This window comes from Nicotiana tabacum, chromosome 24 (assembly GCF_000715075.1).
Source record: "Nicotiana tabacum cultivar K326 chromosome 24, ASM71507v2, whole genome shotgun sequence".
In the NCBI taxonomy this organism is placed as follows: domain Eukaryota; kingdom Viridiplantae; phylum Streptophyta; class Magnoliopsida; order Solanales; family Solanaceae; genus Nicotiana; species Nicotiana tabacum.
Genome location: NC_134103.1, coordinates 23,113,200 through 23,121,627, shown reverse-complemented (window position 1 = coordinate 23,121,627; position 8,428 = coordinate 23,113,200). Strand labels below are relative to the sequence as shown.

General features: G+C 43.9%; 1 non-coding gene across 1 annotated transcript; it reads right to left on the bottom strand.

The window, feature by feature from the left end:
* Positions 1–7,874: 7,874 nt before the first annotated feature.
* Positions 7,875–7,992, bottom strand: LOC142178740 (5S ribosomal RNA). The gene has a single exon (XR_012707000.1). It is a non-coding gene; the product is annotated as a 5S ribosomal RNA (ribosomal RNA).
* Between the last annotated feature and the right edge of the window lie 436 nt (positions 7,993–8,428).

Here is an 8,428-nt window from a genome sequence, read left to right as displayed (position 1 = left end):
AATAGGCCCTTAAAAGGCCTCTTTGGACGACCCGAAATGGCCCATTTTTGGGCTTTCATTTAAGCAAGTAGGTGACACACCTACTTGTCACCTAGCAGCTTGCGCAGTATCGCAAAAATGCACATATCTCTCTACTCCGATGTCGTATTGACAAATGGTTTAATGCGTTGGAAAATAGACTCATAGATCTTTAATTTGATGTGTGGAACACACCATAACTCTAAGTATATTGGGAGAACATTGCAGTTACATTTGACCTAAAATTTCAGTAAAACTTATGAGTGTAACTTGTGATGACTTTCATCGACTTTTGTTCCACAACTCGCTTGACATTAAAACATAACACACGGATGTCATACGACTAATATAAATCATAACATAATCTCCTTATCATGTTAATCACCCTAATCTCACCTCAAAGGTACATGTTATAACATTCCCAACTTGTCGACTTTCGACGAAACATTGTTTTATTTAATTGCTTTAGCTTCTGAACTGTCCAACCCTCTTTGTACTTGTTGTTCATGATCTTCAATATTTGTAACCTCAGAGGTAACATGATTAACTTACTTTATATACTTTTAAATATTATCTCATTTTTTTTGTCCTACATTAGTTTGCTTACGACGCATTTTTACATACGAAAATATAGGGTGTAACATCTCTCCCCCTTGGGAACATTCGTCCTCGAATGTTTACTCTTGGAGACTTTGGAAACTTTTTCCAGAGTATCCTTCGTACACTAGGTTAAAACCAACCTGCACGTAGCCAGAAACATACTATGCATGCCACACATGGCCAATCTTTATAAATAGCAGCAATTTGCCTCTGACATAATCCTGTCTCGTAGCCCTGCTACATCTGGAACACACAAACGACCCTTGTATCTGAGAACCCCATCTCCCTTGAGCTCTAACAATGGCTTCTTCTGCTGCGGAACTCGCTCTCTCAACTCGACCAACTCTGGGTCCTCGTACTGCCTTTCCTTGACTTCAGCTATGAGGGATGATTTTGCAGTGTTTTGGATTACAACTCCACCATCCTCAGAATCTACTAACCGAACCCCCAACGAAGCCAATTGATGAATATCTCTAGCTAATTTTCTTTTCTCGGGCTCTACATGTGCTAAGCTACCCATAGATCGGCGACTTAAGGCATCTGCTACAACATTAGCTTTCCCTGGATGGTAGAGAATGTTAACATCGTAATCTTTCAATAACTCAAGCCATCGCCTCTGTCGCAAATTCAACTCTTTCTGCTTGAAAATATATTGTAGGCTTTTATGATCAGTAAATATATCAACATGAACACCATATAAATAATGCCGCCATATCTTAAGTGCATGGACAACCGCAGCTAACTCGAGGTCGTGGGTCGGATAATTCCTCTCGTGCTTCCTCAACTGCCTTGAAGCATATGCAATTACCTTCCCATGTTGCATCAGGACACATCCTAACCCGACACCTGATGCATCACAATACACGGCATAACCCTCTAGACCCTCTGGAAGTGTTAGAACTGGAGCTGAGGTCAACTTGTTCTTAAGCTCTTGGAAACTCCGCTCACAAGCCTCTGTCCATTGAAACTTAGTTTCTTTCTGTGTCAACTTCGTCAATGGTGCCGAAAGGGAAGAAAAACCCTCTACGAACCTCCGATAGTATCCTGCTAAGCCTAGAAAGCTACGAACCTCTGTCGGAGTGGTAGGTCTAGGCCAAGATTTCACGGCCTCAATCTTCTGAGTGTCCACCTTTATCCCTTCATCTGATACAATATGCCCCAAGAATGCTACAGACTTCAACCAGAACTCACATTTAGAAAACTTAGCATACAACTTACGATCACGGAGGGTTTGGAGTACCGCTCGCAGGTGGTCCGCATGCTCATCCTCTGAACGGGAATAAACCAGAATATCATCAATAAATACTATCACGAACAGATCTAAAAATGTCCGGAATAGGCTATTCATCAAGTCCATAAATACAGCGGGTGCATTAGTCAACCCGAAGGACATGACAAGGAACTCGAAGTGGCCATATCGGGTCCTGAAGGCTGTCTTCGGAATATCTTTTTCCAGAACTCTGACCTGGTGGTACCCCGACCTCAAATCAATCTTGGAAAAGCATCTAGCTCCCTGCAACTGATCAAACAAGTCATCGATCCTTGGAAGTGGATACTTATTCTTAATAGTTACCTTGTTCAACTGCCTATAATCGATACACATCCTCAGCGAGCCGTCTTTCTTCCGCACAAATAGTACCGGTGCACCCCAAGGTGAGGTACTGGGCCTAATGTAACCTTTCTCCAGCAAATCTTTTAACTGCTCCTTCAACTCCTTCAATTCGGCAGGTGCCATTCTATACGGAGGGACGGACATTGGTTGAGTTCCTGAAGCAAATCGATGCTAAAATCAATCTCTCGCTCTGGAGGAATACCTGGAAGCTCATCTGGAAACACATCTGCATACTCTTTGACTATGGGAATAGACTGAAGTGTAGGTATCTCAGCATCTGCATCTCTAACTCGCACAATATGATAAATGCACCCTTTTGCGATCATTTTCCTCGCCTTCAGATAGGAAATAAACCTACCTCTGGGTGTTGGTGTATTACCTACCCATTCAAGGACTGGCTCACCCGGAAAATGAAATTTGGCTACCTTTGCTCGGCAATCAACTGTGGCATAGCAAGCTGCCAACCAGTCCATGCCCATGATAGCATCAAAGTCCATCATCTCTAGCTCAACTAGGTCAGCTGAGGTCTGACGACTACAAATTGTCACCGTACAACCTCGGTAAACCCGTCTAGCAATAATCGATTCTCTGACCGGTGTAGATACCGCAAAAGGATCACTTAGTATTTCAGGCACTATACCAAACTTCCTCGCGACAAATGGGGTAATATACGATAAAGTAGATCCTGGGTCTATCAAAGCATAAGCATCGTGAGAGAAAATGGTTAATATACCTGTCACAACGTCTGGTGAAGACTCCTGGTCCTGTCGACCCGCTAAAGCATAGATACGGTTCTGATTACCACTTGAACTGGAACCTCTACCTCTGCCTCGACCTCTACCAGCCAAAGACTGAGACTCATGCCTTGAAGGATGCACGGACATAGACGATCCTGTTGCTGAACTCGCTGGTTGTGCCATTCCCCCAGAATCTCTATTTGGGCAATCTCGCATCATATGCCCCGGACGCCCACATGTATAACAAGCATCAGAACCTGCTCGGCATTGACCCAAGTGTCCTCTACCATAGATGTCACACCGCGGAGGAAATGACCATGTCTGCGCAGAACCTCGTTGTCGCTGCAAACCCGATGCCCGTGAGCTCTCACCTGGTCCTGACTGAGTATAGCGGTCATACCCGTAACCCTGTAACTGAGGTGGCGGAGGCCTAGGTGGCCGTCCGAAGTACTGGGTCCTATAACTACCCTGAGATTGCTCCTGAGACCTGGGAAATCTCATCCTCTTACGTTGCCCTTGCTCAGCCCTCTCTGTACCCTGCTGCCGACGCCTACCCCTTTCTATATTCTGGGCGAATGCCTGAATCCGGGAGATATCCATACTATCCTGCAATGCAGCGGTGGCACATGCCTCGGTTAACTCTGGGGCTAACCCTGCTATAAACCTGTGAATCCTGTCCCGCATAGTAGAAACTATGGATGGTGCATATCTGGCCAATGAGTCAAAACGGAGACTATACTCTCGAACACTCATATTACCCTGCTTGAGGGCTAGAAACTAATCGACTCGAGCCTGTCGGATCTCCCGCGGTAAGTACTGGTCAAGGAAAGCATCTGAAAAATTCTCCCAAATAGCTGGAGGTGTATCACGTCCCCTGGACCTCTCCCATCCCTCATACCAAAGGATGGCTATATCTCGGAGTCGAAAAGCTGCTAGCTCAACTGCCTCTTTCTCCGTGGCATGCATAATACGAAAGATCATGTGAAGCTGATCTATGAAATCCTGTGGGTCCTCCCTCTGATCTGTCCCCGTGAACTCTGGGGGACTCAAAGCAATAAACTCTCGGACCCTTGAACTCCCAGACCCCTCAGAAGTTCCTGCACTAGCTGATGCCCTAGCATGTTGCTGGGTAGCTACCAACTGTGTCAACAAATGCACCGCACTCCTTAAGTCCTGATCTGATGGAAGTGGAGGGGGAACTGGATGTGCGGTTTCCCTAGGAATCTCCGTAGTTGGTGGAGGAGCCGGTAATGGCTGAGTAGGGGTCTCACCTTGAGCCTCAGACTGGGCCCCATCTACTGGGGGTACCCTGCTGGTCCCTTCACCTACTACTGTATCTCTCCTCTGGCTAGCCGTAGTCTTCCTAGTCACCGTCATCTGTGCATGCAAACACCAACACATAAGTTTAATTCAAATTTCCTATAACTCAGTTCTATAGCACGATTTAGATTTCAAAGAAGGGTAACCAACTCCTAAATGCCCTGTAGTGCCCTGCTTATATAATGTGGTGCACAACACATCTATAAACAAGACTCTACTAGACACGGCTTGTAGACTCCCTAGGATAGAACTGCTCTGATACCAAGTTTTTCACGCCCCGAACCTAGGAGCGAGACAAGCACCCCGTGCCTCACCTAACCTGGCGTACCAAATTGCGACTAAGGGACTCTGAACACATAATGTCATACTTTGGCCATGGGGCCACCTTGCAAGACAATTTGCGAAGCAAAATATAAAACTGAATGGAAACTAGCACTAACTAAATATCAATATAAAGCTAGGCCGACAAGGCCGTCATAGCTACTACAGCTGACAAACCACCAATTTATACAAACCCAACATACTGCACTAACCAACAGGATATGCCTACAAGCCTCTACTGATAGATGTACTGTGATCGGAACAGGGCCCCGACCTACCCATAACATATATACAGATATACATAAGATGTACACAACACTCTAGACCTGGTAACTCCGAAAGACATGGAGCTTACCGATCAGGCTGAACTCGGAAAACACCTACTGAGGAGATCTACTCGTCCGTCTATCTGAACCTGCATGCATGAAATGCAGCGTCCCCGAAAAAGGGACGTCAGTACGAAATAATGTACCGAGTATGTAAGGCAATAAAATAACTGAAATCTGAAACTGAACTGATAATATGATAACTGAAATTAACTGGGAGTCAAAGATGATCTGGAGATATACTTACCTGCTGATACTGACTCAACTCCTTCAATATAGTAAGTAAAATAATTGTACGGCCTTATAAGGCTCGGTATATATATAACTGCTCTGCCATAGTAGGCTCGCTCATAGGCGCTCGGCCATACTAGGCTATGTATCTCGGCCATGCTGGGCTCGCTCATAGGCGCTCGGCCACAGTAGGCTCGGTATATAACTTTCCATCTGATCAGAGGTTGCCCAATAGGGGCCTGCCCATCGATTATAGCTCGATGGTAATGAAAATACTGTAATACTGTATATATAGGCTTGCTGCTCTCTTGACTGGAAGAAGACAATACTAAAATTGAATATAGAGTCTCGATAAGGAATAATATTGTAACTTATGAGACTAGAATAGTGTGAATAAATTCATGAATATGAACTTCTCTTTTGTCTCATTACTAACACATGTAGCTACGAGATCATGCCAAAATGAAGGAAGGCTTAGCCTTAACATACCTTATCACAATCTTTTCAATCACCAAGTTGAACTCACCTCTTCGCACCTTAATATACAAGAATGATAATAATACTATCGTTAAGTTACGAAAGGTACAACTATCGCACAATGAACGACAAACCTATTTTGTATTAAAACGGGCAGCATCTCCCCTATAATATGCCCTTCCTCCAACTTCAAGATGACACCAACAATACAAGGACAGAACAATAACAACATATATACATCATTTTCCAGCCCTATATACACCATCAAATACTACAAAACAGCCCAACACACCCCAATCTCTTCGTACACAAAACGACCACCGTAGTAGTGTCAAACGACCCGAAAATGTTATGACGAACGACCAGCCAACCACCCTACATTTATATGGTGTTTATAAACCCCCTTCCTCCTCCAAAACTCCACAAAATAGTAATAAAACACGCAGCCCAACAGCAACACAAAACAGTCCACAAAACAGTCCGCTACAAGTGAATAACTCGAACTCACGGCTTCCGATCACCATCCCGTGAGTTCTTACAAGTATAGAACGACTTACCATGAATTTACAGAAGAAAAAATGGATGAAAGAGAGCAGTAAACTCACCTTATTTGTTGGATAACTCAGCTCCTATCTTGGTTCTTCAAACTCTAAGTTTTACCTCCAATTGGAACTTGAAAGGGAGAGAAAATCAATTAGGGTTTGTGGGAAATTTTTGGGAGGATTCTTTGCAGAGCTTATGTCTGGTTATTATGCTCTATTTTAAGTCTAATATATGAAGAAAATAGGCCCTTAAAAGGCCTCTTTGGACGACCCGAAATGGCCCATTTTTGGGCTTTCATTTAAGCAAGTAGGTGACACACCTACTTGTCACCTAGCAGCTTGCGCAGTATCGCATAAATGCACATATCTCTCTACTCCGATGTCGTATTGACAAATGGTTTAATGCGTTGGAAAATAGACTCATAGATCTTTAATTTGATGTGTGGAACACACCATAACTCTAAGTATATTGGGAGAAAATTGCAGTTACATTTGACCTAAAATTTCAGTAAAACTTATGAGTGTAACTTGTGATGACTTTCATCGACTTTTGTTCCACAACTCGCTTGACATTAAAACATAACACACGGATGTCATACGACTAATATAAATCATAACATAATCTCCTTATCATGTTAATCACCCTAATCTCACCTCAAAGGTACATGTTATAACATTCCCAACTTGTCGACTTTCGACGAAACATTGTTTTATTTAATTGCTTTAGCTTCTGAACTGTCCAACCCTCTTTGTACTTGTTGTTCATGATCTTCAATATTTGTAACCTCAGAGGTAACATGATTAACTTACTTTATATACTTTTAAATATTATCTCATTTTTTTTGTCCTACATTAGTTTGCTTACGACGCATTTTTACATACGAAAATATAGGGTGTAACAATGGTGACACTCCTCCAGAAAACCCTGGGCATCCTCTGACGCTAATCCACTGAAGGTAAAAGGGTGGTACTTCTTGTACCTCTCAAGTCTGAGCTGCTCTGCCTCAGAAATTGCTGCCCTAACCTCGGGTTGAGCTAGAGCTACCGGTTGCATCAGTATAGTATCTGGAACTTGGTCGACCTGAACCCACTGCTCTGGAGTACCAGCGACGGGAGTCTGCGCTCCTCCCCCATCCTGAGATGTGGCAGGATCAAGTGGAATTAATCCAGCCTGAGCCAAGGTGCTGAACATGCTCAGAAACTGGGCTAGAGTCTCCTGGATAGCTAGTGTAGTAAAAGGCGTCTCAGGTGCCTGGCCTCCAACTGGAGCTACTGGTGGCTCCTCTGTGGTAGCTCGTGCAGGTGCTCTGGCTGCACCAAGTGGATGTACTCGGCCTCTACCCCGGCCCCGGCCTCTCGCGACTCTAACAGGGAGTGCAGATGCATGGTCATCAGATCTACCTGTACGTGTCCTCACCATTTGTGAGAGAATAGAATACAGACAAACAATAACAAACTGGGGAGGGTAGTCTGTACGCAGACCTTACCCCTACCTAATGTAGGTAGAGAGGCTGTTTCCAATAGACCCTCGACTCAGGAAGGGAAAGAAGAAGAAGAAGAAGAAGAGGAAAGCAAGGAGGAAGAAAGATGGAAGAGAAAATAAAAAGGGAGAGATAAAGGATAAGTAGTACCAAATTATAGCAACAAGGAATACAATACCTGAGGCGAACAAACCACATAATGAATTTAAGGGTTGCAACACGAGGACTTCCCAAGGGGTCACCCATCCTAGTACTACTCCCGCCCAAGCACGCTTAACTTCAGAGTTTTGATGGGATCTGGTGCATAGTGCTGGTATGATCGCATCTGCGAGAATAGAATACAGAAGTTTAGAATATTGAAGTCAACAATTTTCGCACGACAAGGAATCAAGGAGTGTAATTTTTCCTAACAGTTCCATAGCCTCCCGAAGATAAGTACAGACGTCTCCGTACCGATCCGCGAGACTCTAATAAATCGGCTTATGACTTACGACACCTATGAACCTAGGGCTCTGATACCAACTTGTCACGACCCAATTCTCCCTCCGTAAGATGTCGTGACAGCACCTAGTCTCTACAACTAGGTAAGCCTAACAAAATGCGGAAATAACAAAAATGGAAGTAAAATTTAACAATTAACTGCAACAGATAACTAAATAACCGGTAACCATGTCGCTCGGCATGTACAATAACCACCACTCTAGTAACACATAGTATTCCCAAAATCCGGAACATCATAAGTCACAAGATACAGAAGGAAGCT